Consider the following 13,955-nt stretch of genomic DNA (forward strand, 5'->3'; position numbering starts at 1 on the left):
AAAATACACGAAAAACCTTTTCCACTGATTGAGCCACTTACACACACCACAAACGCATCACAAGTCACTCACTTAGCCGCTCGTCTACTTACTTAAAATACGTACTTGTCGCTTGATGCTCGCGAATCTCCGGTTAAAGTTGATTTCTTTTTTTGTCACTTTTGTGTTGGACTTTATACGTTTTTGTTTTGTTTCTTTCTGGTTTTTAATACACATAAAAATTAGTTATGCATTAAAACTTTTGCAGGTATCTGTGGAGTTATGTAGGTACATATTTGAATGTTTAACAAATTTCACAAGTAACTACAATATTTTTTTTTTTTTTTTTAAATTTAAATATGCATATTAGTGCATCCAAGTAAATATGTATGTACGAGTAACTTTTCACTTAGGCATCTCTAATTTATGCTTTCAATATTTTTTTTTTGATTGCCTTAATTTCAATAACACACACATAGTAATGTTTACTTTAGAACTCTAAAATTAAATATTTGTGTACATAGGTATGTAAGCGTCTGCGGCCGGCAAGATTTGAGCTTCATACTTTTTGAAGTCAGAAATCGCTGGCAAAACACGTTTTAAATTCTAAAAATGCCAACATCTTTAATAGTTTTTTTTTTATACTCTTCACACTTCTGCACTAAGACACTGTTTACACTTATGCAGATATTATACAATTTCATTTATTTTTATGTTTTATGTTTACTAGAATCATTTCACGTTTCATTCTACATAGTTTTCTCGTCAACGCCAAAACGCCGCCAAAGCGCCAACACAAAACCATCGCACACGCCGCACAAAACACAACTGAAAATCTGAACTGAGCGATTCGTGTTCGCCGCACTGCTGTCGCCAGCGATATGCTCCAGGTCAACCACGGGCCTATATGTGTGTGTATGTGTGTGTGTGTGTGTGTGTGGGTGCGTTTGTTATGTTGGTTCGCATCGAAAACTCGAAATTCACAGGTTGTACGTGCTGGCGTACCGCCCCCTTTGGCGCACTGCCGTTGGTCAACGGCATTTACCGACTAAGGTTTGCTCGTGGCATGCCAGCACAACATGTTTGCCATCGAACAAAACACAACATCGGCAACAGCAAGTGCATTTGGGAAAAAGTTTTACCCAAGCGCTTGAGTACCTTAACCCAGTATGGCATAGCTCAACAAATTTCCTCAGAAAAAGTAATTTATCTCTGCTTATGTAGCAACTGACTTTAAACAGAGACATGACAGAGATGCCTCCTGTTACTTATTAGCTTCCGGAATCTCCGGGTTCGAATCCCAACAGAGACAACATGTGAAAATGACAATAAACCCTTGTTTTTGTGCCTTGGAAATATGAAAAAGCATCTGTAAAGTACAGACCGAAAGCGTATTCAAACGAAACATACTGACTTTGAAGTGCTTTAAGCCAAATGCATTTTAAAGTAGTTGAAATCAAATGCAGAATCGGATAATTGACTGACGCCTACGACATCGCCATGTTAAAGTCAACAGTTCGCTTCGAGGAAGAAAGTCAGATCTGTAATTAGTTGTGGTGGGTAAAAAACTGGTTGAACATCGATATTTAAACTAGTTTCTTTCTGTACTGGGTTCTTATATACAAATAAATTCGCAGTCTATATGTTGCTGGTATTTTTGTGGCATCAACATGCTTCAGTTATCTATAGATACATATGTTGAGATACATTCGAATAGCACATAATTCAAAATTTACTAACGCACAATTTTTAAATCACAACTTTGATTTTCACTTGGAATACAGGCGATATTTTTTAAACTATCGATAGTCTATCGATAGTCGTCTATTTTGAAAAAAACAAAAAAATTAATTGCGGCGTATTCATAGTCCAAAACTAAGTTGGTACTTAAAGTTGGTACTTAAAGCTGTTTGGAACCTAACCCATCCAAAATTATGTCAAAAAGCTACAATTAACTTTAAGTACCTACCAGCTTAATCTTGACTATGAATATGCTCCATTGCATTAAATATAGTTTTGTAAAGACCATAAGGACCTACATTAATAAATAAAGGAAGTATAATATAAAATAACTAAACAGATTTACGTATTCTGCTTTCTAAAGCCAATTGCTTTTATTTAACATGTCAACATTTTTAGGTGTTAGTTGCGGCCTTTTTTCGCTCAATATTAAAGCTACTAAGCCTAATGACGGCCAACATACTTGCCATTTACACTTCCATATACAAGTATTGCTGCTTTATAAAATGTACATTCACCATTTTTGTGTCTTAAATTTGGAAACTTTTCTATAGTGAAAATACTCGATAGTTTTGAAAAACTACACGTTTTTCAAAAGTACTTCGTAAAATGTAGATACTACTACTTATTTGTTTCACGCAACATGTGTAAATGAAATTGGGAAATAATCATTGACATAGAGTTTTTTAAAAGAATAGGTCGATCACGGACTTATAAATTAAAAGATCAACGTGACCACTGCGTAAATTTTCGTTGAAATTCCTTCCTTTGATATTTTTAAATAATAAGCAGCAATAATTAAATCTTTTGTCTTAGCGAAGGCATTGGCGCACTCTATAGTTTGACGAACAAATTATAATTAGCTATATGCATATGTACCTACATATGTTTGTATGGATATATTAACGTGCTCTAAATGCTTTTCATTGGTGCGCTGATCTCAAGAGGATACGACGTGACACAGTCGAAGAGAATTTGCCAATAAAACTATGGACATTTGTCATCAAACTGAAGGATTGTCCCACTGTGGCAGTAAAAATAATAGGTTTGTTCCACTCGACGCCACTTCAAGTTACACATACGTGTTCCACAAGTAAGTTTTAGAGTTTATGTATTTGATATACGCTGACAGTTTGAGCTTTGCTCGAGTTTTTCTACAAGTAGCTTGCGGAACAAACCTAATAGGTGTTCTGCTTGCAAATGACAAAATCGTGTCACTCGATTAACTCAAATGCGATATTAAGTGAGAGGCGTAAATAAACATATAAAAAAATTATGGATATAACAAAAAGATAAACAATATTGCTCAGGGGTAGGTCTTTAAAATAATTGTATATTTTAACGCCATCTACGTAGTTTCAGTAATTTAAAAGAAAAACACATTGCACTAGTTTATAATAATAAAAATAATAGATTGGCGGTTACACAATATGTTAGTGTAAAACATTAAAACCTAAAGATTTTGTAAAAAAATAAAATTAAAAAAATAGAAAAAAAATCAATAAACAAAAAAAAAATCCCCTATCCAAGGAGGACTCGAAATCGGATGTCTCGAGTGACACTCTAGTGCTTTGTCAACTGGGCTATTGCTATCAGTTTACTCTGTGTTTGTTTTCACCACACATTTTTGGTGAACTTTTAATGACTCTCTTACTGAATACCCAAATCATCTCAAGTAAAAAAAAAAGAGTCACTAATTGGTAGTCTCAAAGTTAGTGATGTGAGATGAGATTGACTTAAGCAGGAATCACACGATTTGTACATTTGGCGGTCATAGAGTGGTGTTGCCTAGAAATGCGTATCGAGAATGAGTTCAGCTCAATAATAACTTTCCAAACAACACCACTCTGTAACGCCGAAAATGGCCAAATCTGTAGAAATGCGCAAATCGTGTGATCCCTGCTTTACCGAATACCAGGCCTAAGTTGTGTTACCTCTGAAGTGGATGTGCAATATGTACAAACATATGTATGTCGTCTTATCCAATTGCCATTCATCTTTGCTTAGGTTGTTGCTCATCTGTGAATATCTCTACAGTCACATCACTTCTTTATACATTTCTAATTCTCATCTGAATGACTTAACTTTTATTCAGAATTGTGACAACAACAAAAAGCTGCAAATACGTACCTTTGTTAAATATATATACAAACTTATTTACATACATACATATGTAAATTCCTAAATATATGAAAATTTGTACGAAGTTACATGCGGGAATTGTCACGCAACAGCGAGTAGGCGCAACAGCTGAACATATTTCTGACATGAATTCCCTTACAAGCTTATTATCGATTAATTATGTACATATGCTCTTGATTATGTACTTCTGTACATACAAATGTTTTCTCTGGAGGACAGTGGACATATGCATTTATTTTTTTAAGTTAGTTAGAAATTAGACAGCTGGCCTTGCTTGCTATGAAACAACAAATTGCCTTGTTGTTTAATTATTCATGTGCTAATAAGAACAATATTCGAATGCCAACATATATGTATGTACATGCATATGTAACGTATTTATGTATGTATACAGAAATTTTTATTCGGACGCATGCATATTTTGTACATAAATAATAGATTACTTAACTCTTAAAACCCATTGAGAAAATAAGAAAAAAAAAATCGAGACATATGTAGCTTTTCAGAAACAATAAAAAAGGATATGGATATGAAAGTACTAGAATCACTTTAACACAGACATGTACTAGGCGACTTTTGCAGATGCCTTTTAAGTTCGAAATACAAAAAGGTTGCGTATTTGAAATATCTAAGAGCTCCACTCGCAATTATGCAATTACTGTAATTAATATTTCGTTTTCTTCCCAGCATATATCGACTTAATTAAGTTTAAAATTTTGCATTATAAATCGTAAACTTTTTTATAAGTACATATGTACATACTTCAATATTTAAAATTCTGCTCAAAGGCAATTTCATGGTAGAACGCACCTTTGAAAAATACCTATACTTTTGTAAGCAGTCAAAGCAAGCGTGTAATCATTGAAAGGGTAAAGGGCTCTTACTAAAGGCATCGAAAATTGTTAAGTAAATTTTTGCATTGAGAAAGTTTATACAAATTTTGGGTTTCATCTGGGAAAGTATTATAAAGTGAAACACTAACGCACTTATTTGTAGATAGCAAAGCAAAAAGTAGTAGCTGAGACTGTACTTCTCAATGTTACGTGACCTGAAATGTCAATTGTATGTATAATAGCAGAGAATCGCATATGCTCGCACAAAACTATCTACAAATGGTTGAGTAACAAATTCTACGAGAGTATTTACTAATGCTCAGGTGTACCGTTATTAATGACAGTATTATAGTACAAAAGAATCAAAAGCTTAGAGAGTCAAGAATCACTTAATTGCCAGTTACATAAGTTGTATGTTAACTCAGTCAGGTAAAAGAGAGCATTTTCGGGATAAAGATAATGACAGTCACTTTCAATAGAAATACATAAATAAATAAAAGCATTTTATACAAAGAAATCTTATTGAAAAGAAATACATACATATGTACATACTTATGTATCGGAAATGAAGAATTGTATGGGCTTACATAAGTGCAATGCTCTTTTTATTTGCCACTCTACAATTTTGTGCCATTCGTATGTTGCCGTCGCCATGGTTTGATAAGTGAAAAAAGAATGATGCAAAAAATTAGATTCACTAAAACTGGAGTGGTGTAGAATTGTTTGTATTAGCAGTTAGCCAAAAAGTCTTTGGGTATTTTATATTCACAGAAAATTAGAGCACAGCTTTAGATTAATTTGGTTGAGAAAAGTCAGCAACTTATGTCTTTAACTTGCTTTTATATGCCATTTGAGAAGTGTAGGCACGTGTCGAAAAAGCGAACAAGTTAAAAACTTAATAACTGAAACCACTTAAGAACTATGTACAGGGTGGTACATATAAGTGGTTTTATATACAAAATTAACAAAAACACTTTTATATTCTTCGTATATTCGAAAATACAAAAATTCCCATTATTTACGAAACACGATATCATTCATGTGGCAGCCCGTGTTGGCTTTGCAGTTGCGCATCCAGTTCACGCAGTTTCCCAAGAGGCTAGTGGCAGTTTCTGGTTATATCTCACGATTGGCTTGGCGCGCCATCCCGCCGAAATCGAAGGACGTTCAAGTCCAAATCGATGTCTTTAATTTTCGGAGACAAAACATCTTTTATCATGGTTCTGTGGCACTCACCGTTAGCCGAAATGGACCGAACTGTCGCTCTCTGAGTTTGCATTGGCTTTTCGACGATCAACGGCTGGGTTTTTGGTCCCCAGATGCGGATGCTTGTTAACATAGCCGCAGAGATGAAAATGCGCTTCGTCAGAAAATATGATTCTTCGAGCAGAATCGTAGTTCATTTCGTTAGCAATATTTTCCAACGATGCTCAAGTGTAAAGCGATTCATTTTGTTCCGCGGAGTTACGATATTGACTTCCTGTTAAAATTTCCAGACGGAAAGAGCTGCCAAAATTCCAGAAATAATAGCTCTAATGCCGCAGATTAAGACTTGCAAGCCTTAGCCCGGGCAGCCAAAATAGAAAATGACCCGACAAATAGCTTCTGTATGATTAAACTCCTTGGAAGAAATCGAGATGATTCAAAGAAGCTGGATTTGAGCGACACCGAGTGAAATAATGGAGCGACGAGGAATGTAACTTCGCTACAGAAAAAGATTCAACCTAAATAAGTAAATTCGTTGCTTAAAATAATTTCCTTTACTTCTAAAACGTACTTAAAAATTCAAAATTTACAATTTTTTTCTTTTTTGACCTTAAACCAGATGCGATGAGATTAAAAAAAATGTTTAAACATATATTTTTACTTTTATTGCATCAAGAAGTCTATTTCCATGTTTGCAAGAGCCGAAGAACAGATTTTAATTATTTTTTAAGTACATTAGATCAAAAAAGGCAAAAAATTCAAAAATTTTACTTTTCGTCAGTTCTTCCTTAAAGAGAACACAGTGCACCGTCAGAATGGGGAACCACTACTCTGCGGTAGAAATACCAAATGGAAGAGGGCTTGACTTCACTTAGTATTTCTAGTTAGCATCAATTACTACGAAAGGGGAATGTTTTTGTGCTTTATTGAACTCGTCAAAGAATCGTTCGAAGTCGATTTTTCACGAGCCAAATGAATATACGCCTGATCTATTTCACTTTCTCTCCAACTCAATTACACTCAGGGGCGACCATTCACTGTAAGACAATATTTGGCTTAGCATTATTGTTTGATACATTGTTTTCATAATCTTTATGAAAGATGCGCATCATTTTACTGTGAAAAACAGATAGAAAACGAAGGCACTGACCGAAAATCATATCGCGTTTCAATTAATTTGAGCTGACTGTTATTATACTTACCATCCCACCTTTAATTTGAAAGCCATTTGGCTCTACTACATACACACTCATACATATGTATATACATGCACATTCAGCTAAATTATTTGATTACACTAGAGCCGCTTACGTTGATTGCGCTGTCCAAGAAGGACAACAAACTAGTAGTCAAAAGCAAAAAGGTAGGTAATTGAAGCCGGGAGTGACAGACAATTCGAACCGCCGTAGGCAAAATTTTCACTAAGTGGAATGAAATGGAATAATAATGAGCAATGAATAAAAGCTAATAGTTGATAACATTTGTTGTTAATATCCGTAATATATGTGTAGAATAGTGCCACATCACAGCATTTGTTTATCTAAAAATTGCCATCACATTTAATGCTAAAGCGGACGGAAGCCCTGCCGGCGGCTTATCGTTTGTATATTGTAAGCATTTATAATCCTTTGGCAAGCAACAGTCGAGAAAATCAGTGAAATTATAATTGCAATTTTAACTGCAGCATCACAAGCTCAACCTACTTCACTTTGGATACACCATCTGCGCAGCGGTTAGTAGCTGTGGTTGTAGTTGATTCACAGATTTGAATTGGTTACACACTTTCTGCTTCTTGCAAACTAAATATGTGGATGTGCGCAAGCATGGTGTAGAGTTTAATTTCCAAAGTTAATGAGCGGAAATTTATGACATTACCACGTATATAATTTCCACTTCGCGGCTGTGGCTACTTCACGCTACTCATCATGCTTTTTAGATAGACATATATAGCAAACGTGGGAGAGGAAAATGGCAGAATTGTATGTTGTGTAATTAAGCCTTTTTGGTAGCTCGGCAACATCGTGTTTACTTAACCGCCTGCCGCCTGAAAGGGGTGGTCATGTGCCTGTTACATATAGAAAACATTAGAAATATAAAATGCTCATTTTTATTTCTACAAAAGGATAGCAAAAATATGATAAAAAATTTAAAAACGCCGTCAGCTTTTTAAAATATGTATGCATTTAATGTTGTGCATATTTTAGAAATATCTAGAGGAGCCACCAGGTCGTATACGTAATGTTAAATTTTCGCATCGACATATCATTAAAAAAAAAAAATCTTCTACAAGTGACAAGAAGAAGACTTTAATCTGCCCTGTTAGATAATATTTCCGTTGCACAATCCAAAAATCTTTATAAAAAAAAAACATATTCATAAATGTTGAACAATACAAGTAAAATAATGCGAATAAAGTTGAGAGCACATCCATGCAATGCAAAAATCGGCTTGTGCAAAAAGTCAATTTTGCAAATGCAAAGTTTACTACAAACTTTAATTAAATTTTGCTAAGTAAAGCTGTGAAAAGACATTTCCACTCGATGTGTGAGTTATCGCTGTGGTCACACTCGCTTCATCTTAGTTGTTGCGTTTATGTATTTACGGAAGTCGAATGCTGTTGGATAGCTGGCTCCACTATTTTCCGTAATTGGGTTAGTTTGTAATGACTTAAGTGCAGTGAAAGTGTGAACGGTTGTGCGGTTAAGTACACAAAGTGTTTGTTGAGAATTGATGCGCTTGAAATATTGCAAGCACTTTAAGTGAAGTGTTGTCGAAGAAAACTGATAGAATGAAGGCAATTAAAATTTAAAATTAAAAAGTGGCAAATTGATTGGCTTTGTTTGTCAGTGGGTTGGAGATTAGCCAGTAGAAGTTTTTAATTGGAAACGCGATAAATATTTACATATGTATGTATGTTCTTTAGGCGAGGAAAGAGGGTGTACTTTAATGATTCGTAATGCATAAGAAAGATTGGAAAGATGAGGCAAGTATATTTTAATTTCTACTTAATATGTTTGAAATAATTAACAAAAAGAAGAATCCGTCGAAGAAGGTTAAATAGTGTTTGGTCGAGCTTCTCCTCCGATTTGTCACACAAAGGGGAGGGACCTACAGTTTTACGCCGATTCCAAATGGCGAATGTATTTTTATCTGAAGCTGTTTTTCATGACAGAAATACACTCGGAGACTTGTCATTGCCTGCTGACGAGCGACTTCTATCCGGGCTTAAATGCATTCTTAATTTATAATGAATATAACACAACACTACATAAATAAATTGCAAGTATTTTGAAAGGTCATGAAAAGTACCCAAAGGTGTCGAAAAAATCTAGCAAAACCATAACGACTTCCGAAAGATCCCAAAAATCCTGAAATGTCACAAAATTCTGGCTAAGTATTTTTATTAGCCTTAAGCTGCTTCCAATTGAATAAATGTATCTATCCTATTCCGTGCACAACTTCTTCATTTCTATTTTTTCAGGGCATTTTTGCTCTCATATGAGAATATGAAAACGTTCATTGCCTACACTGAGCCAAAAGTACAATGGTTTGGTTTTTTCATGGTTAATACACCGAATGTAAGAAATGTAATTCAAGTTAAACATTTCGAAACATTTCGTCTGGCTGTGGCTGAACTTGCTGAGGTGCTTGCTGTTATTAGTTGGCTTCCACCAAGTTCTAGGGTACGAATGCCGTCAACTCAATACATAATTTTTATTATTTCTTTTCTGTTATTGGTTTTTCTTAATTACGAAAAAGCCTCTGTGAAGTGCAGAACCCAAACTAATAACGAAGAAAATTGATTAAAGTTGAACATTTGAAGGCAAATTTACAAAGCGGCTGTAGGTGAGTATGTAGAGATGCTTGCGGTTATTTGCTAATTCCGTCAGAGGCAACGTGTTAAAGCGATTATAAAAATATTGTTTTGTATCTCTAAATTATGAAAAAGCATCTGTGAAGTGCAGAAAATGAGCGGGTTCAAACGAAAAAAGCGCCAACCAAAAGTTTGGTTAATGTAAACAAAATTGTGGTTAATATTAACAAATCATTGTTGAAAATATCAACCAAGGCATTGTTAAAATTATCCAAAAATCACGTTGATTCTTTTTCAAGTTGGAATTTGGTAATACTAACCAATTTTTGGCAGATTTTTTTTTCACTGTAGCCCGGCTTAATTCGCATACGTTTTCGCGACACTTGAATACCACGTTTATGCTGCTGCTAAGAAATGCGCCACGGCGTATGAGCGACCTCGTGTTAAATTGCCCGTTGTTTTAATTAGAATGCCTTTACCAAGCGGCTGCACCAGAAATTTAAATCTGCAATAAGCACTAATTATTACTCAAATTAGAACGCCCATTCGACAAGCAAAATTTTTTCGGCTAATTCAAAAAAAAAAAAAAAATTTCCGAATCAGCTGTAAAACCTTCAATTTACAAAAACAATTCACAGAAATGCTGTTTTCTTGTGCTCCTCCTCCCCCCGGCTCAAATAATCAGCGGCATTCAAGGCCACCACTGCCAATTGCTTACCTATGTAAGTATGTATGAATATTTAGTCACGTGTAGTCGATAGCGCTGGCGTCAATCGTTGTTGCTAAGCTAAAGCATTGCACTGCAGGACACAAACCAACCTAACTAGGTCAATGTGAAATTGTAATGAGCCGAAAATAAAGAGGAGCAATGCAAAGTAATCAGGCGGCAAGCAGTCAACCCGCCGCAGCAACATAAAGAGCGTCAACTGCACAGTATGCACCAGAGTATACCACAACAGCAGTCACCCACTCTAAGGCACCTTCAAATGCCTTTGTATGTGCAATGAACTCATGAACGCAGGGTGGCATGACCCTACCACGCACACACAAATCATTTTCCCCCTAATTTTTTGCTGTTGCTCTTGCACAATATCATTAGCGTTGCCCTTCATAGTCATGTGTTTTGCAGCACATTTAGCAGGCGTTGCTTTTGTTGCATGCCGATGGTGTTGACGATGCTGCGGTTTACACTTGATTCAACAAATCAACCGCAAATTATTCTCAGAAAAATCAAGCATAAAAAATGCTGCGCCATTAAATTTATTCATTGCTCATTTTATTGTGCGGCACGTGGCATTATATGTAATTGCTTTATGCCAAAGCGGAGCGCCTTAAATAAAAATCAACGGGAATAATTTGAAAACTCATTGAGGCTTTTTCTTAATCCTCTGTTGTGATAAAATCGCTTCAAAAGGTACTTGCAAGCGCTTATGGAGTAAAAGATTTCGCGTAAAACTACATAGAGCAATGTTTTTTTGTTTCCAAAATTTTTTTTGCTTTGTCAAGTTTAAATTTTCTGCACTTTCACGGAATTTCTACAAATAGGTATTAGGCGCTAGGTACTCTGATCTAAAGTATTGCGACACTTTAAAAATGCAAAATACTGCCACTAAAGTACTATGGCATTTAGTAGATGTATTAATCAATTGAAACCATATCTTCAACTCACCTCAATTTGCCTCACATTAACTAACCTCAACACACCTAACCTAAACTCCCCTCGCCCGAACTCACCTCAATCACCTCACGTTTACTCACTTCGCCTCACTTCACCTCAACTCAACTCTCCCCAAATCTGATCATTTGAATTCACCTTAGCCCAGCGAAGCAAAACATAAATAAATTGAATTTCCAAAATGCCCGAAATGGTCCCTAAAATCCCGAAATGGTCCCGAAAATCAAGAACTAGTCCCAAAGTTATTAGATGGCCCCGAAATACCAAAGTAGCCCCAAAAATGGAAAATCTCGAGATAGTCTCGAGAATCCAGAAGTTGCCGCAAAGATCCAAAATAGTCCCGAAAATCCCGAAATCCTTTTTGGTATTTACTACAACATAAATACCTAAATACGCTTGTAATTAGTAATTACTTAGTAAATACAATTTTGACCATTACTGGTTAGACCATCATAAAAAGTCATCTACTTGTATACTTACGCCGCTTTCAGCAGCGGAAATGAGCTTTTTCCATTTGTCAGTTTTCACATTAAATTCAAGTAAATAAAATAATTTTTCACTTAAAACAGAGAAGGTGTCGTCGGCGGGCCTTTGACGGTTTTCCGACGGCTTGCTTAAGTAGTTTTAATTAAAAGAGCTTATGTAGATGAGTTGTCTAGTTCCCTAACTACGTATATCTTAGTACACAGATAGTTTACGTTTTATACAAAATTACTATAGCTAAATTAAAATTTCGTAATTTTTGATATATAACTTTGGTCGAGCAAAAAGGGTTTTTAACTAAAAAAATTTTTTGACCGATAACTTAAGTTCCGTTTTCAGTTTTTGACGCACTTCAAAAAGGAGGAGGTTATCATTTCGTCGGAATATTTATTAATTTATTTTTTTCTTTATGTATGTATTATTTTTCTACAGTAATGGTGGTGCTTCAGAGGTGACTTCGTACTAATTTGGTTTAGATCCTATAATTGGATCATAAAGAAATTAACGCTTTTGTTTTTTGCTTAAAAATTACTTGTTATTTATAAAATTTATAAATTTTTCGGTTACAAAATATTCGGTAAATAGCACAAACTATTGTCACATTGTTATGTTAATCTCGTTGAAAAACAGCTTTGGCTTTTCAGTAAGCAAACATTACTACAGCTTTAGACGTTTTTAGCTCAATTGAAATTTAATAATTAAATATAAATTCCATTGAAATAATTTGAAGAAGGACTGACTACCTTCTCAGGTGCAGTAGGTATGTATGTACATACATATGTTTGCAAATTTGTCTGATCTTTTTCGCCGCATTATCTTCGTGCGAAAGTAATTACATCGATTGCAATTTTTCATTGTGCTTTTTGCTCATCGAAAGATTGTTTTATTAATTTTTCCAGTTGTTTATTTAGTGCAAAAGAGCGCTTGTATTCAATCGATTTAAAAGCTGTCATAATCACCGGATAATTCACTTTTAGCTGTTATACATAAAAAGTATGTAAGCCGACTAAAAGTAGGCAATACCTATGTAAGTAAAAAAAAAATATGGTGCCCATATTGATTTATTGTAAAAATTTAATATTTTTGAGTTTTCCCAAAATTAATTACGTCAGTATTACATTCATTAATCATTTAACAACAACTGCATATGCTGCAGCTACACATATTTATTCTGCTGACAGGTGTTACATGCAGCGTTTTCCATAAACAAGTAAGCCACTACACGATTCAGCGGAATTCGCAGCTTTTTATGGTTGTGAAGAACAAATTGAATTGATTAAGTTAAATAAATTAAATTAAAATCGAAAATGCGCGTGGAAAAGTTTAAATAAGTAAGTAGTCAGCAGTCGGCAATGCGGTCGACGACAAATAAATAATTGTAAATATTTTAAGAACAGTGATACATTTGCGCTTTAACGGCAACACGCCATAAAAAGAAATGCGTAGCAATAAATAAAGCGAAAAATTAATTGAAAATGTATGTAGTGAGGCTCCTAAATATTTTTGGTCTGTGGGAAATGTGTGCTTTGTTTAGAGTAGAAGTCTGTAGCTATTATATAATTAAATTAATTAATTAATGAGTGATATGATGGTACATGTGAAACATGGTAGTGAATAAAACGGCGGCATTGCCAACGCTTTTCCCAAATACTCATTACGAACTTATTTTTAAATTTTAATGTAAATATGTTTGTATTGCTAGACATTTGGGAGCTATTGTCAACGCAGGGTCGTTCAGTTTTTTGCCCAATCATATTGAAAAAATATTTTTGCAAATAGTTACAAATGATAAAAATTCTTTTAAACTGCTTTCAGTAGATTTTCCAGTAGATTTCCTAATAAACACTTAATGTAAAAAATTTGTATAAGTCAAACGATGAAATAAGATCCAAAGTCTAAAATTTAATGTGTTCCCTAATAGTTTAAGGGAAATTAATAATTTTGAGTCTCCATTTACTCGATAGGCAAATGTTGAGGTTTTATACTCAAAATACCTATCACCTTCCTGATGCAGCTTTTTCTATCAAAACAAATTGTTTGCAATAGTTAAAGAAGGCAGCCAATCTGCTGCAGAATAGCATGA

At 34.6% G+C, this 13,955-nt stretch overlaps 1 protein-coding gene across 1 annotated transcript in view; it reads right to left on the bottom strand.

Moving 5' to 3' along the window:
• LOC118732987 (adenylate cyclase type 9) overlaps positions 1-871 on the bottom strand; it is a gene marked incomplete in the record, with an annotated part of 154,816 nt that extends 153,945 nt beyond the window's left edge. The window contains 2 exon segments of the mRNA XM_036462131.1: positions 102-251; positions 707-871.
• Positions 872-13,955: the final 13,084 nt, after the last annotated feature.

Source organism: Rhagoletis pomonella, unplaced genomic scaffold, assembly GCF_013731165.1.
Source record: "Rhagoletis pomonella isolate Grant_MI unplaced genomic scaffold, Rhpom_1.0 Rhpom_scaffold_00002, whole genome shotgun sequence".
Classification (NCBI taxonomy): Eukaryota; Metazoa; Arthropoda; class Insecta; order Diptera; family Tephritidae; genus Rhagoletis; species Rhagoletis pomonella.